Genomic DNA, 13623 nt, shown 5'->3' on the forward strand with positions numbered 1-13623 from the left:
TCATCAGTGAAAAAATGTTGATGAAAACTATGATGAAAAATATTCGTCAATGAAATTAACACTGATACAAAGCAATGAATGAAAGTAGCTGATGCTTTTGACCTTTTGGCCTTGTAGGCTCTCTTCAGGACTGAGCGTGTGCACAAGACATGGTGGGTCAGGATGGCAACACATATGCACATTTTTGTGTAGCATCTTTTAACAAAGTTTTAGGAACATTTGGCTGCACTCAGCACGCAATGAGTACACATGCATTCACAGGTGTATTGTGTAATTCATTAGCTTTTGAGAGAAAGAGAGACAGAGAGAGAGAGAGAGAGAGAGATCTTGATAAGGTTCAGACATCTGGCTGTAGTGAAAACCTGTTATCAGAACTGCTAAAGGGCAGAGAACACAAGAAACTACAAACACTGTAAATTACAGATACAGTATCTACAGTATATCTAGGTTTTGCCTATAATAACACACACTAATGAGACACACAGGCACAAACACACACACACCACATATCCATAAAAAACACACACAAACATACAACACATAGCAGCCAAACAAGCAGACACAAAGGCGTACACACCACCTGACACCCCGTACCTTTAGCCCTGCCTCATGCACTCAGTGCAACAAGTCCAAGTGTTAAATAGGCAGAAACATTATCTTCAATAAACCATTTAGTGAAAGCCAATATTTAGATATCTGAAGAGAAGAATACATGTTTAGGCTTTTAGCAGCCATTATCCACAGATCTCTTGTGCACACAAGCAGACAAAGAGAAGTGTGTGTGTGTGTGTGTGTGTGTGTGTGTGTGTGTGTGTGTGTGTGTGTGTGTGTGTGTGTGTAAGAGAAAGAGAAAGAGCATGGACATGTGTAATGAAGTAAAGATGTGTGTTATAATATCTTTAGTCAAACAGTTCATATCTATAATTCTGATACAGAGAAAAGATACCAACAGACTTGTGCTTTTAGTGAGGTGGGCTTATCTACTGTATATGTTGGGTATACACACACACACACACACACACACACACACACACACACACACACACACACACACTTAGGGTTAGACCAATACAGTGATATTGCACATATTACATTGTAAATATAATATAGTTTCTTTTTTGTTGTTTTTTCTTCAGTGGTACTGTGGTGGTAAAAAATCAGTCTCGTTATAATTTATTGTTTTATTCTATTGTAATTCTAAATATTTGACATGTTAATCCATTTTCTGAGTGTGTAGCATGGATGAGCTACAACAGCATTCCATTGTGCAATCCTATATTGTATGACAATAAAGCTAAATATTAAACCTTGAACCAATAAGGCACTGATATATTTACACTGTAGCAGATAATATATTCTGTGTCTTTTACTGTATGTAATCTCTGACCTCTGTTGGGATTTGGAGAGAGCCCTCACACTATTCACCCCTCCTGACCCTTGAGTTACGGTGGCCTGAAGTTGACACAGTTAATCCAGTGACATTTCATAATAGAGTGAGGTTAGCTGTCCAATTACAGCAGAAATCCAACAGAAATGTCAAGTAGGTGTAATATATTAAGTTACAAAATTTGGTAAAACACCCACTGCTTCGTTATTGGCTGGGTGTGGCTTGAGAATAAGTGCGTCAGCCTTTGTAGCTGAAATCTCTCGTTGCATCTTGTAATCAGTGGGTGAAAACTCTCCAAATCAAAAGACTGTGTGCTACCAGTGAGCTTTTATGTAAATCTTTAAAATTGTGGAGTGAATTCCTACTGTAAGTGAATGTACAATCCACAACTCAGTCACCTGCCAACTGATCCAGTGTGTTCATTTTTTGTTGGACAAGACAAAGAGAATTTTACATATTGTTCTTTCAAATATGACAATGTGTTTTCTACGAGGAGGGACAAACCTCTGAAACATCTGGTAATTAAACTCTAAAATATCAACACCTATGTATTTCTTGTAAGTGTTGTGGGTGCTCTTTGATATTTTCTTTGTTGCAGACTTAACTGAATCCCAACCTTGAAACCATTGAGTAAAACCATCCTCACTGTGGTCAGATGTGTAAAATGCAATTAATAACTAACACATTAGTAATGTATTCATTCACTGGCTGCAGTCAGCAAGCAACCCGCACCATATCACTACTGACTGCCTGATAACCAACTTTTATTTATTTAGCTTTTAAGGTCAACATTGTTATGTTCATTTATATGTGTGTGTGTGTGTGTGTGTGTGTATGTGTGTGCAAGTTCTACCTTTCTCCTAAGCATTTCGCTTGAGGCGTCAGGACCTCAATTAAAGAGAACTGCTTGTAGCAGTCATGAGCTCAACACACACACACATTCACACTTACACGTGAACACACTCACATGCACACTCACGTGCACACATACACACACACAGTAGCTCTAAAGTATGAATATTTCACTATATCTAAGTCCTTTTACCTTGAAATGACCTGATTGTCCCACCGTGTGTATGTGTGTGTGTGTCACTTCATTTCCATAGAGGTATGTGGAAGTGCATTCAATCTACTGCTCGAGCAAAGACATGGACACTAATACAGGCACAGAGGACTTGGTCCAATGACACAGAATATTCAGAACATTAATGCCCTTTTTGTTAGTTTTTACCTCCAGAAAAGCATCTCAGTGTCTCAGTGATGTAGCCTTTGTCCTATATTCACAACACTGTGGGATGAAATATAACTCATGACATTAATCACAGCACATTTCCTTCTGAACTACCCATTTTTCCTTAACTCTTCCCTGTATAATATTTGATAAAAATGCTATTAGTAATGTAAAAAACACAGATAAATCACACTCAGAGTTCTCTCTCGTTCATATAAAATAGAGAAGACAGTCTTCAAATGATTGCATTGCATTAGTTATTAATTTTTATCATTATTACAATAATTTTACACTGCATTTTACATTGTACGCCACTGGGTTGCTTTCCACACTAAGTTCACAGGATTACTTTCTGGTACAAAACAAGAAGTTACTGTTCTTCTACCACCAACAATGGTGAAGCTGTCAGAATTTCTCAATTTCAGAAAAAACAAAAAATATCCTAATTCAAATTCAACCATATGATTAGCTTCAAAGAGTGCTTGTGTGTTTTTGCATGCTCGCTTGTTTTATACAGCTGTCACCTACTTTAATAGCTACAGTGAGGAAGGTTGCACACAAAATGCGTGTATACACACACACACACACACATACATACACACAGGTAAAATGAGAGCAATAGGGGAATTGCTTTTTCTCGCTCTTTGTGTCTCTCTTTCTCTTTCTCCTTGATCATTTAAGAAGCCCAGTTAAAAGTGTCTTAGAAAAGAAAAACGCTACACACATTCTGTGTGCATTAATCAACTGCGGCAGCCACTCTCTTAGTTCTCAGTCTCGCATCAATTACCAGGCTTTTTAAACAAATTCCCTTCACCAAGTTCAGTTGCGGCAAACGTTAAAGAGCCAGGCAGGCAGTACAGCCCGTCCTCAGAAGAAAAGTGACAGTATGGGTCTAAAATTCAGGCCGGAAAAAATGACCTACAGTTATGTTTACGCCACCTAGCGGCACCTAGCCTGGGGAAATGACGCAGTTCAGATGACGTCAATATAAGGTGAGTTGAAAAGATGATTTTGCCTAATTAGGAGGAGGTGGGTTGGGTAGATGGCTAGATAGTTATATGGCAAAAAGTGGACTGTGCTGCAGAAGATCATTGTTCACTTCCTGTTTCCAACTGCGAGTTGGGACGTTTTTTTTATAAACTTAAACATCATAGTGTTTACTGTTGCCATGATGATTAAGGTTGCATAACTTTAAGGAAGTATTAAACCACATTTCAAGTAATCATTTTAACCCAAACCATGATCTTTCCCTAACCAAGTGGTTTTTATGCCTAAACCTAACCAGACCTTAACCACAGCATCGTCACACCATAAAACATCATTATTTTTTAACAGCGATTTGTAACGTTTTTTGAAAGCTGCCTCTAGATGGCGTAAACTTAACTATAGGTCATGTTTTACCGGGTGAATTTCAGACCTATACTGTCCTTTAATTATGAGTATGTATTGGGCAGTAAGGGAACACGAAGAGTTCACACCGTATATTAGAACATGAACTGCTGTGTGTCCATGTTTGTCATTTCAGGATTAGGACTTGGATTTGATGTAAAGATTAGAAAACATTTATCGGTTATGTTGAGAGTTAAGGTCTGACTAGTAGTGCAAAGGGTTAGTACCAAGAAATGACAATAAAACTACTCAAATCCACTGCTCCCACACAGAGGGACGGAGGGATGAAGGGCAGGAGAGATGGATGACATGAATCTGGAGCATGTCACTTGCTAATTTTAAAAAGAATAATCTATGTTTTAACCAAGATTTTTTCTTTTCAGGCCTCTTCTCTTCCCTCTCATACCCACCATACTGTCCCCACTCAACCCTCTTCTTCCTCTGCACCCTGTCTCTCTCTTTACCCCTGTACTTGCCAAACACCTCTCTCTTGTGTTCACATGAAAGACAATTAGACCTAGCGACATCAAACCTTGTGAGGACAGTTACTGTTCTCACACACAGAGGCACGCTCCACCTCTCCTCTGCCGCACAGCTCTCTGTTCCTTCCTATGGCTGGAGAGAGGAAGGAGAGCCTACTGAGGGATATTGAGAGAGAGGAGAGGATCTAAGACCAGTTGTCATTGTGTAATGTGTGTGTGTGCTGATTTATGCATCTCTATTCAGAATTTATTAACCTGATGCCTTGCAACTGGAGGCAACTCCTCATTTATAGAGATACGAGGAGAAAGAGAAGGAGAGAGAGAGAGTAGGTATTGGATAGATGTATGTCTCTTAAAATATGCGTCATACTGTACAATTTCAATATGAGCTTCTGTCTGTTTATAATCATCAGTAAACTGTTTGAAAATTCCAATAAAAACAATACTAATGATTGCAAGTATTAATCTTTGCTGCTGCTTTTAATAGAACTATTCTACTTTGTGGTGAACGCTTTTATTAAATTAAAATCTACTGAATCATAAAAAAAAATGTTAATGAATGAATGATTGAGTTAGTGAATGAATGATAGACTGAATGAATGAATGAGCCAATAACCTCCCTCTTACCAGAGTCATCAGGCTATTGATCAACTCAGTTTTTCTCATATAATTGACCATTTCTTATAGATTATCAATACTTGGGCCACTTAGGCCATTTAGAGGTGACTAGGCTGCGAGAGAACTGTTGCTACTAATGAGTACGGAAGTGAGTCGCATTTAGTGGAAAGTACATCTTTGTGTGTGTGTTTGAGGTGTGTGTTTTGTAATCCGCAATCGTGTATTTTGAGTGGATGAAAATTGATCATGTATTGATTTTATAAAATTTTTAGTCTTTTCACATTAACAGTGAAAGAAAATTACCTTGCGTGACAACTGTGCAAGTGCAGATGGATAATTAATCAAATATGACACTCGAAAAGACAGGGAGAAATACAGCGGTTTACGTACACACACACACTCATACACACACAGCTGAGTGGTGGGAAGGGAAGGGAAACCCGAGCTGGACCAGGAGTGGGATAACAGGAGTCCAGGAATAGTGGCAATCGATGGATGGATAGATGGGTAGATGGATGGGTAGAGGGGGGGTGAGTTGAAGGGACGATGAGTGGTCTCCTGGGTGGGGTGGTGATAGTCTTGCTGAGTGTATGTGAGACAAAATCCTTTCCAAACTGAGGGGAGAGAGGTAGAAGGAGAACGACAGAAGAAGAATAGAAAAGAGAGAAGTAGGGGAGACGAAGGAGGAGAGGAGAGGAGAGAGGAGAAGAGAGAGGAGAGGAGCCAAACAGAGAGATAATGACAAGGAGAGGGGAATAAACTGAACAGAAGTGTAAGGGAATGCATGATGAGAAGGCAACAGAGGTGGAGAAGCAGGATGGACACAGGATTGTATGTAGATGTCATTGAGTGGGAACAGTATTTGTAAGCTTAAAGCACAATTTTCCAATTTCCTCTTACTGGTCAAAAATATTATTCAGTTTCTTGCAGCATTTTACAGTAGAGGCACCATCCCTTATCTAAACAAAGAGTACTGATAACATCTGAATAAATTATTACATTTTTATGAAATATGTCAGGCTTATTACTCTAAGTTCCAAGGAAAAAAAAAATCACATGATACAAAAAAAGGGTAACTCAAAGAAGAGATGTGGAGTGGAGAGAGATTTTTAAGAAACACTGAAGTTCACAAGTAGAGGTAAACCCACTGTTTCTTTCATGAGTAGTACACACAACCTCTCTCTTTATCTCTCTCTCTCTCTCACACACACACACACGCACACACACACACACACACACACACACACACACAGAGGCGCACAGCTCTAGAATAGCTGTAAAAACAGGTATTGATGAGAAGGCCTAGTCAATGACCATCAGAGGAAAACAGAGACCACCATTAGCCAGCCAGTCAATCGCTAAAGCATTCTGGGTAATTCTAGCACACAAATACACCCAGACAGGGGGATACACACATCAACAGCAAGAGGACACTCCTCAGGGGGATCTTAACCACACACACACACACACACACACACACACACACACACACACACACACACACACACACACACACTCACACTCAAAAAAATGTAGGCAGGATAGTATTTATTCCATAACTCTGTTCAGAATTACTTATATCCTCATGTCCCTTTCCCTTTTCTATCTCTCTTTTTCCCTTCATCATGCTCAGTCTCTCTGTCTTTATCTCACACACACACACACAAAAACACACACACACACCCATGTCCCTCTCAGGGGTAAAGTGGCAGTTGGTTGTTCCTAGGGGGTCTTAACCAGCTCTCATTAGTGCAGTGCAGTAGTTTGTGTGTGGGCGTGTGCACGAGTAGTGGGGATGATTGTGCATTAGCCAGCCAGCTAATCAATGGGAAAAACCACTGAGCCCAGGCCCCTGCTTATGTTACCATCAGCACTATTTATAGGGCAACACACATCTACACACACACACACACACACACACACAAAAATCACAAATAACCATACACTATGCTGTCACACACACTGTTGATAACAGGGAGTTTGACTCAGGCCTTTTAATTCAAGCTCAACTCCAACCAGAAAAGAATTTAGCTTAAATCCAACAAAACTAACAGAGAGTGGAATTCAAATGCATGACTACATAGGACACAATATCAGCCATGTTACATTTTCTGTCCAAACTAAGTAGTACCATCAAACACAATGTGACAAATAAGTAGCTAAAAACAGTGTTCCTTCAAATGTCATAAGCAAAGGCTACAAGCAAAATAAGCATTGTGACCAAAAGACAAGGAGCAAATGTACTACTGACTCAAATCATGTCCTCCTAGCAACTTTTTTTTTTGAATAATTTCCTTTATTGTAGCTGTCACCTGTAGATTGACCCCAATGTGTGTATTTGCTTTTTCTCATAATATAAGTTAAAATGTTTTACAGACTCCTGTTAAATCCAAATAATTACAACAACGTAACTTCTTCTCTTTAACTCTCTCTACTGTCTCACCCTCCCCGTGCCTCTCCCTTCGCCTCCCTCTCCCCCTTATCTGTCTTTCCTAGTGGGAGTGAGACAGATTAACGTCAACGCTGGTTTTACTTATCATACTGTAGCCAGCACAACCCTGCAAGGGATAGAGTGGGAGCACACTGCATCACCATTCAACACAGGGGGCAAACACAGTACTACTACAACTGCACAGAACACGCACATACGTACTGTATACACATTCATTTGTACACTTTGATGATGTACTTCATGTTCAATTTGTTGTTGTGGTTACTGAGCAGGACTGACCAACAGCCTTCCTAAAAACGTTTTTAAAATTTCAGTTCCTTTCTTTAAGTATCGTGAGGTTCCTTCTCTCAACAGGCTCATTCATCTAAGTTAAATTTGTGTTCAGCGTTCGCATATGTCAACAACGCAAATACGAATCCGTCACTACCTTGAAAACCACTTGGTGCTCAAGCGAGTGTGTATTAATGTTATTTCTTTATCTATCTCTCTACAAGTTTTTCCATGCAAGCGTACGTTTGTATGAGTGAATATGTGTTGTGCTCCCTTTGAGGCAAACAACTCCCCATGTGTGCGGGTGTATGCGAATTTGTTTGCACCTATCTTTGTGTGTTACTCAGAGGTCCCACCGCCCTCTGATACACAAACACAAACATTCACACACAAACAGTTAGAGCTTAATGAAGCAGAACTCAGCCTGGTGCCCATTAGCCTGATAATTAATAATTTCTCCCTGCCTCCTAACACACTTATCATCTTGCAGAGGAGGTTGTGTGTGCGTGCCAGTCTTTACGTGTGTGGGGTATGTGTCTGTTTGTGCCTGCCAGTGCTTGTGCACTTTGGCAGATAAGACATGTGGTTGGTAATGGTATACATATATGTGTACATCAGACTCCATTTGTGACTTTGTGATTTCTTAAATGTAAACAATTACATGCTCCTTTATAGAGGATTTTCATAACATATGGCTGTTTAAATATTATCAAGCATGCTAGTGTTTTGTCTTAGATGGTTGAAAGTTGATATTGTAGGGAATAAACATTTTCATGTGATAGATTGTATCAGAGTATATTCATCCAATGGCTTAACACACACAGCACCAATGAAAGCTCTTAAATGCACACACATACACTCTCACACACACACGTTAGTTCAAATCCCAGCACTACTCCTTAGGTTGCATATATACCATCACTGTAGTGTCAGTATCTCAAGAGAAAGAAAGAGAAAAACAGACAGGGGCAAGTTCAAGACTTTAAATTATGTACCATGATGTTACAGGCAGGTATCCATTATGTGTCCTCTTCTTCTTTTTCCTTTGTTTCGTCAGCTATTCTAACTTCTGTGATCTAGATATTGTTGGAAACAGAGAGAGAGAGACACAGAGAGATACAGACAGAAGGGGAGAAGAGCAAAGGGAAAAGGAAAGGAAATGTAGAAAAAAAGGTCAGAGAGCAATGCTACAGTTTGCTGCTCCTTTCCCCTCATTCAGCCAACTTCATTCCTCCCTTCTTTCTTTCCTTCGTTCCTTCTTCCCTTCCTTCATGTTTTCCCATATTCCCTTTGCTGCGCTCACTTTACCTCCATCCCCTCCTTCACCTCCCTTCTCTCTATCTCTGTGAATAGAACATCAAAAGGCTCTGAGTTAGATGGGGAGTGACAGTGTTTGCTATTGGTATGCAGGCAGACATGTCTGCTCCAAAGTGTTAGTCTAAAGGCCTCGGCTAAGTGTTTGTCAAGACTTAAAGCCATTGTTCTCGTCTCCTTTCCTCTCAGATCTCAGACCTCTCCCTTTTTCTCTCTCTCTATCTCCCTCTCTCGCTCCACTTTTGTAGTTTGATGGAGCATTTTACTGCTGTGTGTGTGTGTGTGTGTGTGTGTATTGGGGAGGCCAAGATGAGACACTGAGAGAGGCTGTGCTGAGAGCATGTGTGCATATTGTGTGTTCAGGTTTATGGTTGTTTGGGCATTTTCACACTAATCAAAATCTATCTACTTACTGCTATCGGTGAAGACCAGATTCTAACATAAATAAATAAAGTGAAACTCTTCTTATGTCAAGGTGATGGTAACATGTTTTTTTTTTCAGAGGCTCCATTTATGATCTAGATTTTATTAAAAAGCTTGTATAGTGACTGGATGACAACTCCTCATTACCTTTGATTTTGACAAAAACAATCTCACCACAAGGTCCACTCACTAGCTGGTCTGGTGTTTGTTTTTCTCAGCTGCTGTTTTCAAGGTCAAGAATGAACTTTCAATCTCAACTGCAAGTCAACAAGAAGTTGCTCAGAAGTGCTCAGAATAAAGACATTTAAACAAACATGCGTTTCCATGATAACTGGGTAAACTCCGTCTGCTGAGGAAGATTGTGTGATAGGTTCGAAAGCTCCAGAACATTTGCTTGTGACGAGATTTTGTCAACTGCTTTTTCCAAGGTCAAAAATTATTGCGTGTCACAAAAAGTACGTTTAAAATGAGAAACAAGTCCTGCTGTCATAAACAATACATCAATACAATTGATTTACTGATTTACAATTAATTGTTTTGTCTATAAAATGTCAGAAAAAATTAAAATGTCCATTATAATTTCTCAAAGCCTAAGTTTGTTTGTCTTGTCTAACCAACTGTCCAAAACCCAAATGTACTCAGCTTACTATCTAACAAGACTACAATAACCAGCATATATGCTCTTTAGAAGCTGGAACAAGTGAATTTTATCTTATTTAAGATCCCCTCTGGACATGTTCATATAGAAATACTCTGCATTGACTAATAATTTATGTCTGCCCTGGTCTTTTACAAAATAGTCTGATTATCTTGTTAAAACCTCTTAAATTACAAATGACCTTTCCCTCATTGAAAAATCCATAATTTATGAATATGCAAATATTGTTCATTTGAAAAGTTAAACTTCTGGATAAAAAAAAAAGTCTTTTTCTCCACTGAAAAGTCCATTCTTAGTGGATGTGCACTGATGACCTCAAGTTTACTCCAAACTAGTTGTGATGTCCTAAGAACACGTTTTAAACTAGTATTTAAGGTGAGCTCAGAGAAACTTTCCCCCTTCAGCAGATGAAAACAGCCTTCTAGTGTCAAACTCTGCACATACATCATTCTGCACAGTGAAGCTCAAACATCCAACTGAAGGAACAAGAAGAAAAACACATTTTTGAGTGGCAGGGGGGCTTTAAATTATTAATCAATTATAAAAACTCTTGTAGATCAACTATTTGTCAATCCATTATTTGATTAACCGTTTCAGAGTGACATTTCATATACAGTATCTCAGTAGGCTGACCTTTAGGAGATACAACCGCTCACGACAATACATCGAGAAGGCCTCATGTGTATTACATGTCAAAAAGGATGTACAAGTGGATCGGTCATAGCTGCATCTCTTTGACTATATATATCCATCCATCTATCCATTCCAGTGAAATGCCACTACTGACAGAGATTACATGCTTCACATTATAGCACACACCTCTCTGGGTGTAGTTTTACACACAGCAGCATGGTGTTTATACCGATATAATGCCCAGTTGTTTGCTGGGTCATTCCTCAGAATCTCAGACACTTCTCTGATATGTCAAGAGAGGAAGGAAACACTAGGTAAATAAATACAAAAACATCAACACTGTGAAATACAGTAGGCTGGATGTAGGACACGTACGACAGTAATCGAACCACATACACACAAACAACTGACATTTTTTGTTGTACCATTAATAAAATATTGTGATACTCTCTTTAATTTCCACTCCCCCGTTTTCCAACCTCCTCCTATCCCTCCCCATCCTGCCCTCTGTCAGTCTCTCTTGACTCTCACCCTCACCCTCCTCCTTGTCTCAATCTCTCCCATCTTCCCTTGCGTGCTTCCCTCTGTCTCTCACTGTTAAACTTGGAGCATGCGTGTGTGTGTGTGCGTGTGTGTGTGTGTGTGTGTGTGTATAAACACCACATTCCTAACAGGGTTACACTCAAGGCCTGGAAACAAAAAGCAGCTCTTTCTTTGAAGTCCAACCCATCGTTCTATAGGGTGGAACTGTTAATCACTGATAACCCTGCAGCATCTCATCTCTCCCTCTCTCTCTGAATGTCTCACCCCCACTCTTCCATTGTTGCCCTCCTTCTTCTCTGTCTCTTCACCTCATACCTCTCTCCCTTTTTCTTATTGTCTTACAGTCTATTCCCTTCTGTCTGTCTTTTTCTCCCTCTCCCTCTTTTCATTGAGTGAGTTTTCACAAGAGACTTAGCATCCTGTAGTGGTGTTTGGCCTGATCACCACTGCTATATGTGTGTGTTGTGTTGGTAGGTACTGTCAGTGGTGTGGCAGTGAGCCTAGTGGTGCCAGTAAAGCAGATTATGAGCTGATTTTGGCGAAGGCGGCTGGTAATTCCTTTAAACCAAAAAAGCCGTTCCATTAGCCCCCCGCTGGTGTGCTGAAAAACAAGACACTGTAATGCTCCCAAAACACAAGAGAGAGCATGGCTAAACATACACACTCGCACACGGAGCTGACTGAAACCATGTCAATATCTAAGTAAGCACACTTGCCTTTATAACATTAAAACATGTTCAGTCAGCTACATGCCTATACTGTACGCACAGTCACGCATACATTTACAATTTGCTTCCAAATACACACATACAGCACACAGGCACAATATTTAAACATCTAAAATCTAAACTAGGGCTGCAACTAAGGATTTTCATTGTCAATTAATCTATCAATCAGTTTCCTGATTAACTGCATATTTGTGAAAACGTCCATTATTTTCCCAGAATCCATGGTTACTCTTCAAAGTGTCTGGTTTTGTCCAACCAGCAGTCCAAATCCCAAAGATATTTGGTTTATTATGAAAACCAGAAATTAATCACATTCGAAAAGCTGGAACAAGTACATTTTTGCCATTTTTGCATTCAAAATCATTTTAATGATTATTCAATTAGCAAAATTATTGCTGATTTATTTTCCTGTTGATCAACTAATCGTTGCACCTCTAGTCATAACAGACATACATTCTTGGTCGGATCTGAGTCCATATGTGCAGACACACAGTATAACATCTAAAATCTGAATATCATAGAAAATTCTGACTATGGAGTTGACAGAAACCAGTCAAAACAAACACATGTTTATCTTAAAGTTGGACGTTGCACAGTCAACGAGTTGTCATAGTAACACAACAAAACTGGCTAAGTGCCTTCATGACACTTGAATGTGCATTTTCTGATCCGCAGCCTCTACAGTTAAAGGATGGTTAAGTTCAGGCTTATGATATTTCTTGGTTAACGTTGGGGAGAGATCGCCTTCATGGTTAAAAGAATCTAACAATAACTGTTGGTAGGGGACTGAATGAAAACTGCCGCCTCTAGTGTTGAAGCCATATGCTTCCTACGCCAATCACCTATTTTGATTCTGAGTAGGATCAGCACTATTAGCACTTCTTCCTCATAACCTGAAGTCATTTTATGTGTTTGCATGATGCAGCTTTAAAAATTCAAGTTAATGTTTCAGTTGACTCAGTCTTGCAGATGGACAGAAGTAGGCACAATGACACACGGACAGCAGAGCAGACAAACTGGCAGACAGACAGACTGACAGAGTGGCAGGAAGACAAGCAGACGGTAGATTTGGGGTCTATGACCTAGTGCTATGGGATACATACAGAGACACACACAAACACACACACGCACCAGTTGGGATATCCAGACCTGCCACTGAACAGGATTACCTCTGTCATGGGAGGACTGGTATCCCCTCATCAGCACACTCACACACACACATACACATCACATCATAATGGTTCACTGGGCTAGCTGATAAGAATGTGTGTGCGTGTGTGCGTGTGTGTCGAGAAGTCTCTGATGGCAAGGATTAGAGACTCTTGACTCTCTCAGTCTCTCAGCGAAGAACTAACCAGCACCAACATGCTCAACACACACTCCCAGACAGACAGACAGACAGACAGACAGACAGAAACACACACACACACATAAACAGAAGCTGTGGTACAGTACAGAGAGCTGCTTTGGATTTCACTTTACTGCTTGCTACAGC

At 39.9% G+C, this 13623-nt stretch overlaps 1 protein-coding gene across 7 annotated transcripts in view; it reads right to left on the reverse strand.

Annotated features, from left to right (window-relative positions):
* Nucleotides 1–13623, reverse strand: part of esrrga (estrogen-related receptor gamma a) — a 184250-nt gene that overhangs the window by 113728 nt on the left and 56899 nt on the right. Inside the window, exon 3 of one of the 7 annotated variants that reach the window (XM_067592696.1) lies at nucleotides 8825–8905. The exons of the other annotated variants lie outside the window; for them this stretch is intronic. The gene's annotated coding sequence lies outside the window, so the exon portion shown is untranslated. The remainder of the gene's footprint in view (nucleotides 1–8824; nucleotides 8906–13623) is intronic. 7 annotated transcript variants of the gene reach the window in all.

This window comes from Thunnus thynnus, chromosome 1, assembly GCF_963924715.1.
Source record: "Thunnus thynnus chromosome 1, fThuThy2.1, whole genome shotgun sequence".
NCBI lineage: Eukaryota > Metazoa > Chordata > Actinopteri > Scombriformes > Scombridae > Thunnus > Thunnus thynnus.